The sequence below is a fragment of the Lactuca virosa genome, chromosome 9, assembly GCF_052849685.1.
Source record: "Lactuca virosa cultivar CGN04683 chromosome 9, Lactuca_virosa_CGN04683_v6, whole genome shotgun sequence".
Taxonomy (NCBI): domain Eukaryota; kingdom Viridiplantae; phylum Streptophyta; class Magnoliopsida; order Asterales; family Asteraceae; genus Lactuca; species Lactuca virosa.
The window spans coordinates 10,789,927-10,811,870 of NC_136434.1; positions in this window are offsets into that span (position 1 = coordinate 10,789,927).

The following is a 21,944-nucleotide window of genomic DNA, read 5'->3' on the forward strand; positions in this document are numbered from 1 at the left end:
CATCTCTTGAGTTGGAGAAGATTGGATTGGTGGACAAGATAGCTATGCTAGAGCATGCTATTCGGAAGTTGAAAGGAGACTTAAATGATTTCTCCCACCGGAATATGGACTTGCATGCAAGTGCGGTGGGGCTAGAGGGTTAGTTGAACAAAGTGAATGGATATGTAACTTGGGTGCTATCGCATGGGATCACAAAAATAGTCGACAAACTTATCGTCGAGTCTTCGATTTTTTAGGCTAACCGTGATTTATATACCATTTGCTTTGATTTTGGCAGGATAGTTGGCTGCGAGATGATGAACATCGAGTACAATCTGGGTCTACACGAGACAAACCTTTCATTGTATAATCCCACCCGTGTGCAAAAGACGGAGGAGGAATTTATGCTTTGTTCTGCACTGATTGTTTGTCTGAATTTGGTTTCCCCTTAACAGATGTTGAGCAGTTATGTGCATTGGTGGGTCGTGCTGGTGGTAGTGGTGCATCTACAAGTGGTCATGGTGGGAGTGGCGAGCCTTGAATATTGTGGTGTGTGGTGTGAATCTGATGGCATAGTTGTGGTTATTTGTCTAATTCTGAATGCTAGTTTATGGGGGTGTTCTCGTAACTTGGACATGTGTTTTTTGTTGTGTCATTTGATTGCTTTATGCTTGTTATTTGTACTACCATTTGGAATGATGGAATGGTTGTAGTTGGTTCATATGGCTGTGTGCACTACTCCATATATTGCTAATGTGTTGCCTTGATTGACTATGTGATATCAATTTATTTGTGTGTTAGGCTTATAAGTTTCCTCCATAGTGAGTTCCTTACGTTCTATGATTATTTTGTGACTTCTTTGCGAGTCGTCACAAGCATTCTTTGTTAGTTGGCACTTTCTCCTTTGTCCTCCCGACGTGCTTTAAGTTGGGCTTATACCTTATTTTGAGGTTTTGAAATTGTTGCCAAGATTGTTATCGTCTCGCAGAGCGGCATTGTTGAAAAGGAATTTTTGGGCTAAGCAAGCAACATAGGTCAGAATGTTGAACTTTGTTTTCTAGAAAAATTGTAGTCGGCTGATTGAGCTACAGAGTTTGTAAAGAGTGAAAATATGCCCGGGCTAAGCTGGTAGTCGAGGTCGGAGTATTGAACTTCAACCTTTAGAAAATTGTAGTCAGCGAATTGAGCTACAAAATTTAAACAGAATAAAGATATTATTGGGCTAAGCATGTAGCCTAGGTCGAAGTGGTGAGCTTTGACCTTTAGAAAGTTGTATTCAGCTGACCGAGGTACAAAATTTAGACGAAATAAAGATATTCTTGGTCTAAGCAGGTAGCCTAGGTCGGAGTGTTGAACTTCGACCTTTAGAAAATTGTAGTCGACTGACCGAGCTACAAATTAGACAAAATAAATATATTCTTGGACTAAGCAACTTCGACCTTTAGAATTGGCTGACCGAGCTACAAAATTTTGGCAGAATAAATATATTCTTGGGCTAAGCATGTAGCCTAAGTCGAAGTGTTGAACTTCGACTTTTAGAAAATTGTAGTCGGCTGACCGAGCTACAAAATTTAAATAAAATAAAGATATTCTTGAGTTAAGCAGGTAGCCTAGGTCGGAGTGTTGAACTTCGACCTTTGTTTTTATTTATTACGAAACAACTACGACGACCTCAACCATTTTTCCTACAACATGATTTTAGTAGGTTGGTGCCACTTAACTGCAAACAAGCACGTCTGTTGTGTGCCCTCCTACTTACTTTCGTGGCCCATTATGGGCATTGCTACTTCCCTTCGTATTGTTCTGGCTTTCTTGACTCCCCGTGTCGGTATCCCGGTTAGTGATCGCTTTCTCCCTTTGGCTCTTGACAGGGATTGCACTTTCATTTCTTGGCTTAAATTATATAAGTTTGTTAACCGTTTTTTTGTTTTGCGCTTTTGACGACTCCCTTTCTTTCTGGCGATCTTGCCTTTCTGAGGTCGTTCTTTCCCTTCTTTCGCCCAAGCGTTCCCTCCTGTACTTTTTTATACATGCTTCTCGTGTATGTCCTTGTTTCGTCTCGAATTTCTCGTACTTCTTCTTGTTGCCTTGTTGATCCCTGCTCAATTTCCGGTTTCATGGCTGAAATAATGCTTATTGTCCATTTATGTCTTTTAACAGTTACTGACGTGCTGCCTTCAATAATTTTCCATGATGCCCTAGTCGCTAATAATTGCAATGCTTGTTCAAGGCATTCATTTTCTTCTGCTCGCTTATCTGATGGCCCTCGATTGTCGTGTGGTATTTGTCGGTGGTACTCTTTCTGCCCCTTCCCTCCATTGTTTGGTAATCTATTTGGATTTCGAATCGACTCGTGTCGTTGTCCATATTATCCTTATCGTCGAGTTTTATTCCTTGTCTTCACCTTCTTTTGGTGTATATTGTACCGGCACCTGACTTTGTGGGACATCTCCAATTTCACGGCCAGAAAAGACCGATTTGTTTATGCTTTATTTAAAAATCAGAGTATCCTTTTTAAGAATAATATTGCAGAATTTGTTACCAGAGGCAAGAACATTCCAGATGATCCTTGATGAAGCAGGTGACAATGCAAGAGATCAGGAGTGAGGATCTATATATATCCAAATATCGGGACATGAAGTAGCCATATAGATAATATCATGTGGTATAGCCTATTATAAGAAGCCTAGTGTACGGTGAACTTGAACATCCATGTAATCGTTTCGATAAATAATATAAACCTTAGTTATGTTATCCAGTATGTTAAATGCCTATGTGAAATTCTTGTATGGTGACTTGGAAAACTGCGAGACAATACTTGGGACGAGTATGAGTAGGTGTGAAAGGTAGTAGAGGCCTATACTACCGGAAGCACAAGACTCGTACTTGGATCAGGGAAGGTCACAAGGTTACCAAGAAGCTAGTAATTGATTCCGTTTTGTTCAAGTATGTCGTTACCATCGTTTCGGTAATGACTAAGAAGATGCTTGTTATTCCGACCCTAGTGGTCATATCAAATCAAATCCGAATTAGATAAGTATGTTACATGGTTTAGAGAACCAATATCGATGTAGCATTTGACTTAAGCCAAAATATTGAAGTGAAAGATAATCGAAGCGATCAATAGAAGTATCGCGGTCACCGTTAAAGTAAAAAATCTTGTAGCTAGAAGTACTACATGCTAGAATGTGATTATATCGCATTAGAACATGAATGAATGTATATTCCATGATGGAATTTGACTCTAAAAGACCCGAGTCTAAGCGTTGCATCATACGAAGAGAGGTCATTAGATCATTCCCCATCGGTCTGTCATGATAATCGAAGTAAAGAACTTCTCTACAGTTAAGTTTGTTTAAGAAGAAGTAGGAGTCTCCAATAAGGATTGGTTTTGTAACTCGAAGGTTACAATTGAAAGTCCAACATAGTACGAAGAGCAGGTACAAGATTGAGCACCGCCTGCAGTCAAGAAGTCTAAGATTTAGATACTCATTCGAAGGAACATCGAGGTTACGGTTTTTACCTAGGATGAAGAGATAACGTATGAAGTCATTATACAAGCTCTGTTTTGTTGATGATTCCATGACGTAATCATTCTAAGGGGGAGATAATGGTAACGCCCGTAATCTTAACCAAGTTATAGTATATGACACAAGGGTTCCGTACATATAAAGAACGCCGAAATCCGAGTTATAACGAAGAAGTTATGACCTGTCGAAGTTTTACGGCAAAACCGGCACGACACCGGGAATCATAAAAAGTGAATTTTTGATAAACTACTTTTTAGCCTTAGAGATTTATATGAAAGTTGTAGTATACGTTAAACCGAGAGCGTGCATAAAAAGAACGTGAAAATCTGACTTCGTATGAGGAAGTTATAATTTTCTAAGATTTCGCATAACAGTATACAACCCGGAATTCGAATTTCAGATCGAGCAATTTTTAGCCGACACAACCTAAATGAGAACTGAAGATCTCATTAATAGGAGCTCAACGATAAAAAGACAGTCGAAAACGGAGTCCGTATGTAGAAGTTATGAATTTTACACGGTCGTTAACAGTGTAATCTTCTCATACTGTTAAATTTAAAATTGGTCAAGAATTAGCCGATGGATTCAAAAGGAGAGTTGTAGATCTTGTCAATACCTACGCATGGATACAAAAAACGTCAAAAACGGAGCTCGTATGCGAAAGTTACAGAATTTAGAAGACGGAAGGGTGCTGCTGCGAAGGGGGTGACGTGGCTTAATCTGGACCATTGCTTTCTCCCCAAGCCTTGCCACCAGAGGGTGACATGTGGAACCAACTCGACGAGTTGGATGCCAAAAATCGACGAGTAGGTCCAAAATTTAGCCTATAAATAACATGCGAGGGTGCCTTCATTTTTCACACCAAAAACTCATTCTCTCTCTCTCTCTCTCTCTCTCTCTAACTTCTCTCTAAGCCTCCCAAAACCCTAGTAACCTCAAGGTGATAGAGGAAAGCCCCGGAGCGCCCGAAGGCTCCGAGAAAAAGAGCTTTTCGGCTCGGAAGTTCTGCCCCGCAGAGCCCAGTTCCTCGTTAAACCCCCTGTAAGTTGAGTTATGCTTATTGTACTTTAAGTATAACTTATGTTTAAGTTCATTATCGTTATTATGAACCTATAAACAAGATTTATCAGTGATTCCAGGTCATTATACTGATTTATCTACTTACGGGGATGATGTCTAGGTTGCGATTTAGTGAGGTGTTTAAAGTAGGATTTCCAAACAGTATACTTCGTATACTAAACGGACCCTACCTCCGATATGATCCTACATGGTTGTTCCTTACTTGATTGATCATGAAAGTAGACTTTGAGTTAATGATGAATCTAGACTAATAATTAGTCGCAATAAAGATTAGACTAAAACTTAGCGATAATAATGCTAGGTTTCGTCGAAGGAAAATAGAATCGTTAGAAGCGAAATGTTGCCTGAGTTTGGAATCATCATTTCAACGAGTGCATAGTAACTTTCATCTTACACATAGATATGCAGTATTTAATATAAATTACGTGCTATGTGTGCATATTATCTGTGTTCTTGATATCTATGCTGGATGAACAAAATATACATGTTTTATTTGATTTAAATTGTATATGTATTTTATACCTATAAAAATATTAGGTAAAGATGGATAGATAAATGATGAGAGATGAAAGATGATATAGATGAACATTGGCAGCTATGGACTTAGTGTCTGATAGATAAACCCTGGCAACTATGGACTTAGTGCCAAATAGATAAACCCCGACAACTATGGACTTAGTGCCTTACAAATGAACATTGACAGCTATGGATTTAGTGTCCTATAGATGAACATTGGCAGCTATGGATTTAGTGCCCTTTAGATGAATATTGGCAGCTATGGACTTAGTGTCTGATAGATAACATTGGCAGCTATGGACTTAGTGCCTAACAAATAACATCAACAACTATGGACTTAGTGTCTGTTATAGAAACCCTGGCAGCGATGGACTTCGTGCCTATTCCTTAGGAAGATCCTTAGGAATGAATGAATGAATGATAGATGATTCTTAGGGTAGATCCTTAAGAATAAAAAAGATAATGTGGATGGGTAATTGGTTGATTGTTTGATGATTAAACAAAATAATTATACTATCGTGGGTTGAAAACCCTATGTACTCACCAGGTTTCCCAACATGTATTTTTATAAGATATCGGGGTACCCTAAAACGGAATAAAGATTTCGTTATAAATTGTTGTAAACCCAATAAGATACCCGAAACCCGACGGGAAAACCCAAAACCCAATGGGGCGCCCCGATAAGATACCCGAAAGATATCGGGGCGGGTTTGGGAAAACATGCCCCGCCCCGAACCCGCCCCGTTGCCATTCCTAATATGAAGCTACATTACACTGAGAGATTAAAGGAGATGTAAATCACTAGTGTAAATGAATGTAAGGCCTGTTTATGCTTATGTTTTTGTATTGACGATGACATCCCAAAGTTTTAATATAAACAAAATACATTTCTTCGGAAATGCTTTGATAATATATTTATCATGTTTTTATGGGAACAAATTCGCAATATTAATCTTTAAATACTCTAATTTTCAAATAAGCATAAATAAAATTTTTAAAATGACCGTGAATTTGGGGATGTCACAAGTTTATACTATAATTTTGTTGTTTTTGGTGTTATATTCATTGAGTTACAATCCTTCAAACAAACGGTATAAAGTATACACAATCAAAGTTTGACCAGTCCAAATAGCGCAAGAAACGAAAATATATTCATTTTTACGAGTTGTACCGTATCAAACCCAAAAAGTATTCATTTTAACGAGTTGTAACGTATCAAACCCATCAACATATTCGTTTTAATGAGTTGTATCAAACCCAAAAATGTGTTTTAACAAGTTGTACCATATGCATGTAAAGTTGTACCGATCCAAGAACCGGAAAACCCGGACCTGGAAACGGACATGGACCTGGAGCTGGTAAGTCTCATCCGATCTGGTCCACGGTCCACAATATTCTACGAAACCGGTCTGGTCCAAGAGTCGGTTCGGTCGGGTCCGCTCCAAGTGCTCACCTCTAATTTTAGTAATACTTTGTTGAAATGACACAAGAATAAATTTGAGCAATGAATCAAAGATTATTATCAATTTTTTAAAGCTTTATGTATGTTTTTTTATATATAAATCAAGCTCGCACTAAGGGGCTTTTTGGTATTCTTTTTTTTAATTAAGAGGCATGGTCTTATCATTAACATTCAGAATGTTTTATAGCCTCTTACTTTTAAGAGAATGGGTTGTATCTGAATAATAATAAATAAATAAATAAACATGTTCCGAAAACATCCTAATTTTTCAACAAACCTTTTTCTCTTATCTCTTTATATTTCACACACCCACCTCCCTTTTATTTCCCACTACCTTACACAACAATTTAAAATTTTAGATCTTAAAAATCTGGATCCTGACATGCAACCGTTAAGCTTTCTTCATTAAATATAGTTGTAATAGACGTTTCAAATAAAGTTTGTTGCATAACTTTGGTTATAAAAATATTTAGAGAGGTTATAGGGTAAGATTTTACGTAAAAAGCACATAATTAAAGATGCAACAAAATAAAATGTCACACAAGGGTTACGTGGTTCACAATATTGGAGTAATCGTGCTACGTCCACATTCAAACCAAAGAGATTTATTGATTTCGTAATAAAGATTACAATTACATCAAGTATATACATAGAGTTATTTGATTATTACCCTAGAATTGCCAACTTTGATATCTTATTTTATTTAGGGGATTATTAGTAAATTTGGGTTTGTGGTTTTTTTGGTATTGATGTGTATTGTTATTTGTCGTGATACACAACACATTTGTCACACAATCATTTGGAAGCCAAATGAGAAAATTATAAGGGGTCCTACGTGACTTGTTGCGACTTCATCACAATTTGATGTCTCGTGGTGGTCAAAAAAATGTGTGAACCGATGATTATGATTATGTAGCTTGAACGCAACTTTAACAACCTACGTGAAAGTTGTTTACAGTCTAACATAATATCTAATAGTAGTTATATTTTTCAGAAGGTGAGAAATATGAAATGACGTTTGCATAGAAGGATTCCTTATGGTTTTGAATTTAAATGTATTACAATTCCATGTTTAGTTAAAAAAAAAAAGAGTGATTTTAAGTCATACGATATTGCCAAGATCCTTTGTTTACGAGATTGTAGAAATCATTCAATCGAACATGAGATTTGGAAATTCATTCCAAGAAGGATATTGTAAAAATGTTGTGACAAGAATACTCTCATCTTTATCTCGTGGAACAATCCTTGTCCCTCACCATTAAATCCTCTATCCATATACAACCATTGTTGTCGTAGCCATCAATGAAGTGTTTCCACCGCTTCACCCTATATGTTGTCATTGTATCCTCCGGTTATATTTGCATTGCCGCCCCTTACTTGTTAGTAAGACAACAAGCAAAGGAATATTAGTATTGTTGGTGATTTTATATTACTAATATTATTTAAGTGTAATAGGATTAATTTGTTGATCAATGTCACTTTGACAATTATTGAACAAATTAATATGGTGCGGAGTGCTCATTTATTTAATTTTGTCTTTGTTGAAAGTATACTGCTATTTAGTGGCGAAGCCCCTGAACTGACGGGGTCCGGGGGCAGAGTCCCTGGGAGCGGGGTCCAAGGGGCAGAGCCCCTATCTGGGGTCGAGCCGGTACATAAAAAAATACCTCAAAAATCCGTATTTTCTGTAAATACACCCGGTTTTTGTGATCCATATTTCAGACCCGGTTTTAAGTTAGTTTGTGACCGTTTTGGATAGTTTTGGGACATAAAAATGTCATTTGGCAGTTTTAAGACAGAAAGTTGTTTCATGTTATATGATCAATTTCGAAATCATTTTGGGGTACAAATTTTCATAACATCTTCTTCATTCTCCATTCTAGAAAACAATGAGTTTTATCCGATTAGAAAATAGTGAGTTTTATCCGATAACAAATTTTCATAATATCTTCTTCATTCTCCATTTTAAGTGTCCAATCGGGTAACTGTGTCGTGTTTTAATCTTACACGACATAACATGACAGTATTATGTATAACACGAGCGCATTGCTATTTTTTACTAACATGAAATTGGCCCAATTAAAACACGACAAATAAGTCAAACTTGACAAAAATAACCGTTAGTTAAATGTTTAATCGTATACAAAATACAAAAAACAACAAATATGTGTTAATATGGTGTCGATTTCATATCGAATATGGAACACCACAACCTAACTTCGTATTTTTTTACAACATCGTCGTCTAACAAGGAAGTGGAAGCTCACATCGAAGGAAGTAAAAGTTCACTCCTTGGTTCTAATGTCATACCTTTGTAAATAACCCTATGACTAACAAGGAACTGTACGCATACATAGAAACACGTTTACAAATTTAGAAACAAAGAAAAGAGGAATACAACCAACTTTTCAGTTACACGTTTTTTTTACCAAAAGACATTTGACCTAACGGTATGGTGTGTGTTCTCCCTTCATGATGTCGAGGGTTTATGTCCCACTTGGAATATATGTGATATTAGGAGTAGAATATGCGTATATTAGATTTTCCATTTTAAAAAACACCTTCCTCCTAATTTTAAAACATATATACACTATTGATATTATATTATCCCCAATCTTGGTAGGGGAAGATATTACTTTGTTGAACGCTTTTTAGTTTCTCATCTTCCATAAACTTCGTAGGAGGTCTTGACATATAGCCATAAACTATTTCCTTTTTTTTTTTGGCAAATACCCCAATCCACAACAGAATCAAGAAATCCATCCACACTAAGAAACTGTTGTAGTGGTATAACACACTATTTGAATATCCATTCCCTTACTTCATGTGAAAATCAACACTCCATAAGGATGTGGTCAACAAACTCTATATCATCAAGGCAAACACCATACAAATTTGACGAGATATTTATACATATATTTTTTAGAACCACATACGAGATTCTTTAAGGATTCTTTCGATACACGCCCTCCAAACGAAGCATGAGACATTGAGACTTTTAGTAGCACAAATTTTTTCCATTTAACTCGAACTCTACCCACAATTATCAATTCAGAGTAGATTTTCCCATCACATCAAAAGTGAAGATTTCGTTGAAATAAAATTTGAAGCAAATGCAATCAAGTTATAAACAACGACTCACAAGTCACAAAGTGTACAACCGACATCAACCGATCCAACTCCAATAGCATGGTTGGGCTATTAAGATAATTTTTCCAAGCTCAAAAGCAACCCATGGCGGATACATGTTCGAACAGTAGGCATCGTTTTGACTTTTCAAGAGAGTATAGGGGTGGAAGTTAGGACTGCAACGTTTTCGACCCCGACCAATTGTCCTTTTAGAAAAAACATGTTGTCACTGATACCAACATATTACATGCTTAAAACTACTTTTTCCTAATCCTTTAAAATCCAAATCAATTAACAACTTTCAATTCTCATAAAAACAATCTCACACTAAAATTTACAATAAATATTTGGATAGAAAATATATTATTACAATTTATATATTGGTTTTTATGTTACAAAAAATAAGCGTTTTTAATATGCATTGTACAAACGCAATATATAGAACGTGTTCTTCATGAGCTATGAAAAGCCATGACAATAACACAATTATTGTGAGGATAGGAAAAGGTACATTTATAAAAGAGTCATGCTTTTCCATTATTGGTAAAATCATTAAAATTGTAATTTTTATAATAATCATATTTTTGTATATGTAATTTAAATATTAACATGTCGTTCTTTATATAGTTTACTTATATACAGGTAATTCTATATAAAAAACAATTGATAATATAGTTTTTGGTCCATGTTGTTTGGCCAAATTCACACTTTTAGTCAAAATATTGGTGTTTTGTCATGGTTGGTCCCTATTGATGGTTTTGGTAACATCATTTGTCTTTGGGATCGTTACTGTTAATCTGTTATATATACCTCCGTTTATTGGGTGTAAAAAGATGCAAATACATATATTTTTGTTTTTTTACCGTTATATATACCTCCGTTTAATGGGTGTAAAATGATGCAAATACCTATATTTTTGTTTTTTAACCTGATTTTGTATACTATTTCATTTTCTCAACTTGAGGGGCCAAATTTATAAACTATTAAGAAAATTCACTAAAGTCCTAAAAGCTCCAGCGAAGCTTCGCGCATTCTCTTTGTCGCTCCTAAAAGCTCCATTAAAGCTTCACGCTTCAACCATCGACGATAACCACCGCCACCGGATCGACCTAGACGTAAAGGGATCTGGGCAACGACCCAGTGCATCACCTTGAGGCCTGGAACAGGTATCATATGTGATTTTCGGTCTAAATGTTGGCAATCCCATATCAGACTTGAAGTTGAGGAACAAGTCACTTTATTAAGAGGAAAATTGGATTTTGGGATATCAAGATGCGCCACAGAGAAGACGAAGGGGAAAGAAAATTTTGTATGTTGATTAGCATCGATGAGTTCAACGTTTTTCATGCTAACATATGCCAATTTAAGGAGCTTTCTTGTAAGGGGTGATAAAGCAACTATACTTCACATTCCAAACTTGCAATTCAGAGTGAAAACTTTTGTATGTGTTCGTGTAATGTTACCATTTTGACCTTCTTTCCCCTCTGATCATCATGGCGACTATCTTGGTCTCCTCCTCATCCCATTCAACATATTGTCACCATCCTTATCTTCTATGAAGTTTTTTTTTTGCCTAAGTTGAATTGCATCTCTAGTGCCCTAAATAAGTTTTCTTTGTTGATTATCACTAATTTTCTATATGAGCATTTCCCATTTGTATTATTTAAAATTTTTATTGTTCACATGCCAAACGAAATTGAGATATAATGAATAATTCATAACTGAAATAGTAGGTGAATATGCAAACAAGGGACATCGATAACCACCAAAACAACTAGATATGTTATTATGAACGAAAAGGTTGTATCCTATAAGTAAAGTGATCATAAAATCTTGTGTAAAACTCATTCCAGGTATGAATTAATCCATTATAATAGTAATTCTTCATTTTGGGTGGCCACGGCCTGGTGGAGCCTCACCACAGCGTGGAAATGCTTTCATTGATCGCAAAGTTTAAAAGATTTGCCACAGCATGGCCATATATGCCACGACATGGCCGTTGATTTTAAGGAAACCCTAATTTTCGGGCTTTGCGCCCTATTTAAAGGAATGAGGAGGCTAGGGTTTATGCATCCTCAGCCTTCATCACTCTCAAACCACCAGAAACCCTAACCCTTATCTATTTTGAAGCTTTTGGAGCTCATTTGCTAGTGTTTGGTGATTTTGAAGGAAATGGAGGAGGATTTTGTGCAAGAGGCTATCAAGCAACACTCCCCAACCTCTGAAAACACCTTAATGGACCGCTTGTAAGGCTCTTGATCTAGTCTTTTATCTTCTCTTTAGAGATCTTTAGAGATATGGAGACTATGAGGAAGAGGAAGCCGGTTCAGGCACATGTATCGGAGGGCTCGAGGAAGAAGCCCAAGGTTGTGGATTCGAGATCGAGGGGCCAGCAGGGCAGGGGTCGGTGAGGCCGGTGTGGCCAGACACACGATGAAGCTTGTAGGGCGGGTGGTTCTGGCTGCTTCAAGTGCAGCAGGACTGGTCACTTCAGCAGGGATTGTACTGCCACCACCACCACCTAGGGATCGGGTCTGATTTGCTTTAATTGCAATCAGAGGGGCCACAAGAAGGCTGATTGTCCAAGTTTGGCAGCAGGAGGAGCGGTGGTAGCACCCTCTCCGGCGACATTGAGGACAACCGTCGAGCGTCAGGGAAAGGCGGAGGTGCCAGTGGTGAGGAGCAGAGCTTTCCAGCTGACAACCGAGGAGGCTCGCGCAACACCAGATGTTGTTACAGGTATGTTTTTTCTCCCTGTTTCATTATTTGCTTTGGTTTTTATGCTTATTATTATATAATTGTTGTTATATAGGGACGTTCCTAGTGAACGGGGCTCCAACTTTAGTTCTGTTTGATTCGGGCGCCACCCGATCGTTCGCATCTCTTGCGCTTAGCAAGAGGTTTGGTGATGCTCCAAGGGAGCTTGATTATCCTTTAGAGGTAGAGATTGTTGATGATCATCCAGTACGGGTATCGAGGGTACATCAAGGTTGTGTTCTGGAGTTATTCAGCGAGCGGTATCCGATTGATTTGGTCCCTATCCCTTTGCACAGGAGCAAGGCGATCATGGGAATGGATTGGTTGATCCCTAATGGGGCGATGATTGACTACGGGCACCAGTTAGTTCGGGTTCGAAACCCAAGTGGAGGAGAAGTAGTTATCCATGACGAGGGTGCCCAACACAAACCGACTCTGTTTGGCTGCAAGAGCTAGGAGATATCTACAACAGGTTTGTTCGTGTTTTGTGGCTTATGTGTTGGACACCAGAGAGGAGAAGAAGAGGACGATTGGTGATGTGCCAATTGTTTGAGAGTATGCAGATGTGTTCCCGGAGGACTTTCCAGGAGTGCCTCCGGAGAGGCAGGTGGAGTTCCGTATAGATCTGGTTCTAGGTGCGGCTCCAATAGCCAAGGCCCCTTATCGGTTAGCACCACTAGAGATGCAGGAGTTGTCTCCATAGTTGCAAGAGCTATTAGACAATGGGTTTATCACCTCGAGTTGTTCTCCATGGGGAGCGTCGATCTATTTGTGAAGAAGAAAGATGGATCGCACAGGATGTGCATTGATTATCGGGAGTTGAACAAGTTGACGGTGAAGAACCGTTATCTACTTCCGAAGATCGACGATTTGTTCGACCAGTTGCAGGGTGCGTCTGATGGGTTTTGAGCATTCTAACACTTCCTAAGTGTACATGCAACCCTAATAACCTTGGATCTATGTTTGTCTAATTATCATGCAAAGTTGAATTCCAAGGTTATATTCCTATCTAGCATACATGGGGAACAAATTTTAACTTGCATGAAAGATAGAATAACTTACCTTGTTGTTGCTTATGATCCTTGAAACCTTGTGAGCCTAGCACCCCAAGTGTGATGCCGCAAATGCTTCACACAACACCAAATGCTTTTGGAATGACTTTAGAGAGAATACACACTTCTAAAATCGGCCTAGCCCTCTTGTTTCTTATGTGTTCCCGATTTTGGTGGAGAATGGGTTTCTTATATATTGTTGACACATCTAGGGTTACACCATGTAAACCCTAATGTGTCATGACTCTTCATTTCCATGACCCATGGGTTTGTAACTCCTATGGAGCATCCATGGAGCATCCTATGGGTGGAACCCAACTTGATAATCTATGGAGCCTCTTAGCCCACTATATAAGATATGAAAGATTTACATAATCTACCCATATATTTAATTAGTTATCTTTTGATCACTTAATTAATTCTAAATTAATTCTTGATCAAACTAATTAAATAATATTATTAATATATTAGAACTTATAATATATTAATAAACCATAAGTGTTATTTCTCTCATTTTAGTTTATCCAATTGCATGGTGCCATGCAACCCAAATGGACCATGCCGGGTCGGGTCAAGTACATACCAGAAATAGTTATGGACTGAGACACCTTATCCAACAGTCTCCCACTTGGATAAGTCTAATAACTATAACTGCAATACTTCAGGAACCGATCGGCAATCGTAGCTCTTTCAAGGTCTCTCGGAACTGAGAAGATGATGATACGCCATTTAAGATAAGTGATCATATAATCCTCTGTTCTAGATATCAGCCAGACAAATACATGGAACAATGTCTTACTTATTGTCCAGCAGTTTGTTTCCCGATTTCCGATTTGTTTGACAAAGAACTTAATTGAACACATCAACTTAGTTCTGACCGGGCCCGGTACATAGGTCAAAACAAAATCATCGAGGGGCCCAGATATCAGCTTCTAATCCAAGAAGGAACAGATAAACTTCGACTCATATGTTTGTTCTACTACTCATTGAATTATACACAAGAGCACGTTTTATAACATCGAGTTACCAATGCGTTTTCGTACAATCAATGCATAACCAACTCATAAGTAACAAATCATATATCTAGGTTTGAAAACTTATATGATATTACCGTCTCACGATCACTCGAGATAAATTCCATGAAGTGATTCTAGTGAGCGTGGGTTGAGTCCAATGCTCAGAACTTATGAGCACTCATGAGTGTTGTAGCCATGTCTAACAACTTAGACCTCTGCAACCAATCATGACAGTCTTGATTCATACCTACTTCCGACATATGACCGACTGTGGAGGTTCGAATAATATGATATACCAAACATAATTATTCTGGAAGTCAAAACATGCAAAAGAAATATAGTAAACGATCGACAAGAGATAGCAACACTTTACTCATAAATAAAACACCTTTTATTCATCATCTAATGTCAATTACACTTTACAAATTTCAAGGTTATCTAACTACTAAATCTAATATCATCCTTCAGCCCTATGCTCCGAGCATGCTGGAGATGCTTAACCCGAGTCAGTCCCTTCGTCAGGGGATCTGCTGGATTCTCATCCGATGATACCCTCTTTGCCACGAGGAGTCCTTCTTCTATTCGATGTCTGATGAAATGGTATTTTCTGTCGATGTGTCTGGATCTCCCGTGATCCCTTGGTTCCTTGGCTAAGGCAACTGCACTTTCACTATCACAGAAAATTTCCATTGGCTCTTTAATAGCTGGTACAACTCCAAGGTCTCCAATGAAGTTCTTCAGCCATATCGCCTCCTTTGCTGCCTCGCTAGCTGCTATATACTCTGATTCGCAAGTTGAATCAGCCACTGTCTCTTGCTTGGAACTCTTCCAAGAAATTGCTCCTCCATTTAAGGTAAAGACCCAGCCTGACTGAGAGCGGAAATTATCCCTATCAGTCTGAAAGCTAGCATCACTATACCTTACAACTCTCAAGTCTTCACTCCCACCGAGGGTAAGGACCCAGTCCTTAGTCCTCCGTAGGTACTTGAGGATATTCTTTACCGCAATCCAGTGTGCCTTGCCAGGGTTCCCCTGATACCTGCTAACCATGCTCAAAGAAAAGTCTACATCAGGTCGAGTACACGTCATAGCATACATGATCGATCCTACAGCCGAAGCATAAGGTATTCAACTCATTTCTGCTATCTCAGCCTCAGTACTAGGGCTTTGTGTCTTACTCAATCTGGCGTTACTCTGGATGGGTAACTCTCCTTTCTTGGAGTCCTGCATGCCGAATCTCTTCAGCACCTTATCCAAGTAGGTACTCTGACTAAGTCCAATTAGTCTTTTACTCCGGTCTCTCAAGATCCTTATCCCTAGAATATAGGCAGCTTCTCCTAGGTCCTTCATAGAGAAACACTTCCCAAGCCAGGACTTAACTTCTTGCAGAGTTGGGATGTCATTTCCTATGAGTAGTATGTCATCCACATACAATACCAAAAAGCTAACTATACTCCCACTAGCCTTGACATATACACAAGATTCATCTTCACTCCTAGAAAAGCCAAATTCTTTGACTTTCTCATCAAAGCAAAGATTCCATCTGCGAGGTGCGTGCTTTAACCCATAAATGGATTTCTCAAGCTTACACACTTTATTAGGGTACTCTGTATTGACAAAACCCTCTGGCTGACTCATGTAAACATCCTCAGCCAACTTTCCATTAAGGAAAGCGGTTTTGACATCCATCTGCCATCTTTCATAGTCATGAAATGCAGCTATGGCTAACAGAACCCTAATAGACTTAATCTTGGCCACTGGAGAAAAGGTCTCATCATAATCAACTCCCGGAGTTTGTGAGAAACCCTTTGCAACCAGTTGTGCCTTATAAGTGTGTACATTACCATCCATGTCGGTCTTCTTCTTGAAGATCCATTTGCACCCTATAGTCTTACGACCTGGTACATTCTCAACCAAGTTCCAAACTTGATTGTCATACATGGACTGTATCTCGCTGTCCATTGCCTCTTTCCACTTGGCTGACTCAGGGCCTGCCATGGCTTCTGCGTAACTGTTAGGTTCATCCAGACCTATCAGTGTCTCATCACTGATAAGTGTATCACCTTCCGCAGTAATATGGAATCCATAGTAATGCTCAGGTGCATTCCTAACCCTTGTGGAACGCCTCAGTGGTACAGACTTGTCAATTGGCTCAACAGGAGTTTCCTCCTCAAGTTGAGTGCTAGGGTTTGAAGTTCCTTCACCACTTGACTCTTGAATTTCTTCAAGGTCAACTTGCCTCCCACTGTCTCCTTGGCTTATGAACTCTCTCTCTCGAAAGAAAGCCCTCCTAGCTATAAAGACCACATTCTCACTAGGTCTGTAGAAGAGGTAACCAAAGGATTTCTGTGGGTAGCCGATGAAAATACACCTCTCACTTCGAGGTTCGAGCTTATCATGAGTCTCGCGTCTCACGAAAGCCTCGCAACCCTAAATCTTAATGTGGTCTAGTTTGGGTACTTTGCCAGTCCACATCTCATGAGGAGTTTTGGCAACTTTCTTTGTGGGAACTAGATTAAGGATATGGGCGGCAGTCTCTAAGGCATACCCCCAAAATGAGATTGGTAGCGAAGCTCGACTCATCATGGAACGAACCATATCCAACAAGGTTCGATTACGCCTCTCGGCTACACCATTCAACTGCGGTGTTCTGGGAGGTGTCAATTGTGAGACAATCCCACATTCCCTAAGATAGTCGAGGAACTCTGAACTAAGATACTCATCACCTCGATCGGATCGAAGCATCTTAATGTTCCTGCCCAATTGATTCTCGACTTCCTGTTTAAACTCTTTAAACCTCTCAAAAGTCTCTGACTTATGCTTGATTAAGTAGACATATCCATATCTACTGTAATCATCAGTAAAAGTCAAATAATAACGATTAGCATCCCTTGTGGCATGTTTGAAGGGCCCACACACATCCGTATGTATAAGATCCAACAAACCTTCACCCCTCTCACAAGAACCTGTGAAGGGTGACTTTGTCATTTTTCCAAGTAAGCATGATTCGCAACTATCATCTGACTTTAGGTCAAATGACTCCAATACTCCATCCTTTTGGAGTTGGCCTATGCGTTTCTTGCTTATATGTCCAAGACGACAATGCCATAATGATGCTTTATCCAAGTTATTATCATTAACAGAATCAATACACAATTATATTATTTCCTAAGTTATCAACCACAGATACAGTTTCATACACACCATCACAAGGTAATGCTTTAAAATAAAGAACATTATTAAAGAAAGCATTAATCGAACCAACTTCATTATCAAATGAAAAGGTGAAACCTTGTTTATACAATGCATGAAAGGAAATAATATTTCTTGCCATTTCTGGCGAATAACAACATTTATTCAAATCTAAACTAAACCCACTACTTAGCGATAAAGTATAAACTCCAATCTTGGTGACAGGTAAAGCTTTCCTATTCCCCATGATTAAGTTTATTCTTCCATGCTCCACATTCTCACTTCTTCTTAGTCCCTGCAAATCAGAACAGATATGAATATCAAAACCGGTATCAAGGACCCAAGAGTTAGAATGGGGTGAGTTATTAGATAAGATAGTGTAAATACCTGCATGGTTGGGTTTAACTTTCCCATCCTTCACATCTTGCTGGTACTTTGGGCAGTTCCGCTTCCAATGTGACTTTTCATGGCAATAGAAGCATTCAGCCTCTTTAGGGTCAGAAGAATGAGTGACAAAACCTTTCTTGGTTCCACTTGAAGAAGAGCCATCAAGGGTCCTAGCCTTGGTACCCTTCGAAGAGCTCTTCCTCTTCTTCCCTCTACCTTTCCCGATTGCCAAAACCGGGGCGGAGTTTGGAGTAGGAGTGTTAACAACCGACTTACCCTTAAGACCTGTTTCTGCGGTCTTGAGGAGTCCCTGAAGTTTGCTGAGTGTGACCTCTTCCTTATTCATGTGATATGTCATGCGGAATTGATCATAGCACGATGGTAAGGAGTGCAAAATGATATCTATTGCAAGCTCCTCAGGGAAGTTCACATTAAGCTTCAGCAACCGATCCACATACCTTTGCATTTTCTGCATGTGGCTCGTGACGGATTCCCCGTCCTTCATCATGGTTGTTATGATAGAGCATATGATTTCATACCTCTCTTGTCGTGCACTTTGATGGTATCTTTCCATCAGATCTTGGTGCATTTCAAAAGGGTAGAAGTCCTCATAGGACTTTTGGAGTTCCGCTGTCATGGTGGCCAACATGATGCATGCCACTTTTGTAGCATCCCTTTCATGTGCCCGGAAGTCAGCGATCTCCTAGGGAGTTGCAGTGGTCTCATCAATCTCCTTAAGCTCCTTGTCAAGGACATATTCTTTGTCCTCATAGCGGGTAATCATCCTGATGTTTCTGATCCATTCATTGAAGTTGGATCCATCAAAAGTGACTTTCCCACACAAGTTCATAAGGGTAAAGGAGCCATTAGGATTAGAGCCAGAAGCAGCATTGTTTGAAGACATCTGAAAGAAGAGAACAAGATTAGTTTAGATATTAAGAGAGTCCTTAATAAAACACCCAAATGTAATATTAAGGCTAGGATCCAATCACAATATATTATAACTTAGAAGAGGTATGCCGTAATCCAAGCTATAACATATTTGAAAGGTAGGTGAATGACGATTCACCAATTTCCACCATGAAAAACGAAATATAAATATTAGGTTTTTAATTGGTTCTTAGAAATTCCTAGATTCTTTTGAGATTCAATGAACTTTTCAAAGGCATGTTTCAATCTCGAGTGTGCCCTCCAAGTTTTGTGACTGGGATACCGAGGATCACAAAACGAGGTGTGAAGTAACCATGCAAATCACTTGGTACCCTCAAGGTTTATCACTCAATCGATGTGCCGGTAAACCACACACGCTCCACCGATGCTATGGTAAACCTTAAGTCACCCTTTACCTACCTTGTTAAGTCCAGGTTAGTGTGCCGGTTAACCACACACGCTCCACCAACGACTTAAACAAAGTGTAAAGTGTAATTTCATGGATTAGCACCTTATTCACATTTTCCTAAAGTAACTAAGATTGGGAATTTAATAAAAGCATTTAATTACTTTATAATATTCATCATACTTTTAATGAGAATTTATAAGTCCTTGTATTACCCGTTCGGCTAACGACCCTCCACCGATCAAGGAAGCGGTGGGTGAGAGTGGACACCCATTAAGTTGCCATTTTATAGGCAACAACCTTATACTCCCCTTATAGACCGGCTTTGTGAATGAGGCGTACTAGCGGTAAGACGACTTGACGTTATACATATATATATTAGTAACTTATAATATTATAAAGTATAAGGGTTGAATTTTAACTTTTAAAATTCTAAGGGTTGGAACTAAAGTTTTAATCAAGACTTTACATGTTCCAAAACTTGAGGGCAAGTTTTGTAAACTTTCAAAACTTTTCATTTCTCATAACTTATGAATTTTATTAGAGTATTAAAATGAAGACTCTTCATTTTCATAACTCTTGTGTTCTTTTAATGGTTATAATTCAAGTGCGACTCTTGGTTTTCCATAACTTGAGGACAAGTTATGGACTCCATTAAAACATATTATGATCATGAATTAAACTACCATGAAGGTTACAAACAATTCCTATGATCATCTAATCTTCATAAGTTCAAGAACATGAATATTAACACTTTCAAGAATCAAAAATTACCCTTAAAAAAAACTTGTAATTTTAATAATTGCCATTGAAAATGGATTAGCATAAACATTACACCATCTAAAACAAGCTTTAAAACATCAAAACAGTTTAGGGTAATGTTTCTAGTCCATTTCCAGCAACAAATGTGCAAACTTTCATACGAGCAGAAAACAGAAAAAACGATTTTTTTTCAAGCTGTTTGCACACAAAAAAAAAACAACAAACAAACCTAGGCTCTGATACCACTGATGGGTTTTGAGCATTCTAACACTTCCTAAGTGTACATGCAACCCTAATAACCTTGGATCTATGTTTGTCTAATTATCATGCAAAGTTGAATTCCAAGGTTATATTCCTATCTAGTATACATGGGGAACAAATTTTAACTTGCATGAAAGATAGAATAACTTACCTTGTTGTTGCTTATGATCCTTGAAACCTTGTGAGCCTAGCACCCCAAGTGTGATGCCTCAAATGCTTCACACAACACCAAATGCTTTTGGAATGACTTTAGAGAGAATACACACTTCTAAAATCGGCCTAGCCCTCTTGTCTCTTATGTGTTCCCGATTTTGGTGGAGAATGGGTTTCTTATATAGTGTTGACACATCTAGGGTTACACCATGTAAACCCTAATGTGTCATGACTCTTCATTTCCATGACCCATGGGTTTGTAACTCCTATGGAGCATCCATGGAGCATCATATGGGTGGAACCCAACTTGATAATCCATGGAGCCTCTTAGCCCACTATATAAGATATGGAAGATTTACATAATCTACCCATATATTTAATTAGTTATCTTTTGATCACTTAATTAATTCTAAATTAATTCTTGATCAAACTAATTAAATAATATTATTAATATATTAGAACTTATAATATATTAATAAACCATAAGTGTTATTTCTCTCATTTTAGTTTATCCAATTGCATGGTGCCATGCAACCCAAATGGACCATGCCGGGTCGGGTCAAGTACATACCAGAAATAGTTATGGACTTAGACACCTTATCCAACAGCGTCTTGGTTCTCTAAGATTGATTTGCATTCGTATTATCATCAGATGAGGGTTTGAGATGAGCATGTTCAGAAAATGGCCTTCAAGACTCGTTATGGTCATTACGAGTTTGTGGTGATGCCTTTTGGCCTCACCAATGCACCAACAACGTTCATGGATCTCATGAACCAGGTTTGCAGACCGATGATGGATCGGTCAGTCATCGTGTTTATTGATGACATATTGGTCTATTCTAAGACCAAAGAGCAGTATGAGTGTAACGCCCAAAAATAAGATAAAAAATTTCAATTTTTAAATAACTAAAATGATTATTCCAAACCTCATGATCAACCATAGTAAAATAAAGTGTGTCTAATACATCATGAAACATCAAAGTAGTCATAAAAATGCAGAACAATATGGTATGCACTACAATCACCCCGATCTCTTCCCCTTTGACAGAAATACCTGAAACACAAACTAAAAACCGTAAGCGCGAAGCTTAGTGAGTTCCCCAAAATACCACATACCATACATATCGAATATATAATGGGCCCCGCCCAATGAGTGTAACGGGCCCCGCCCTAACTCGCATAACGGGCCCCGCCCACTGAGTATAACGGGCCTCGCCCTAACTCGTATAGCGGACCCCGTCCACTGAGTATAACGTGCCTCATCCTAACTCGCATAACGGGCCCCACCTACTGAGTATAACGGGCTTCGCCCTAACTCGCACAACGGGCCCC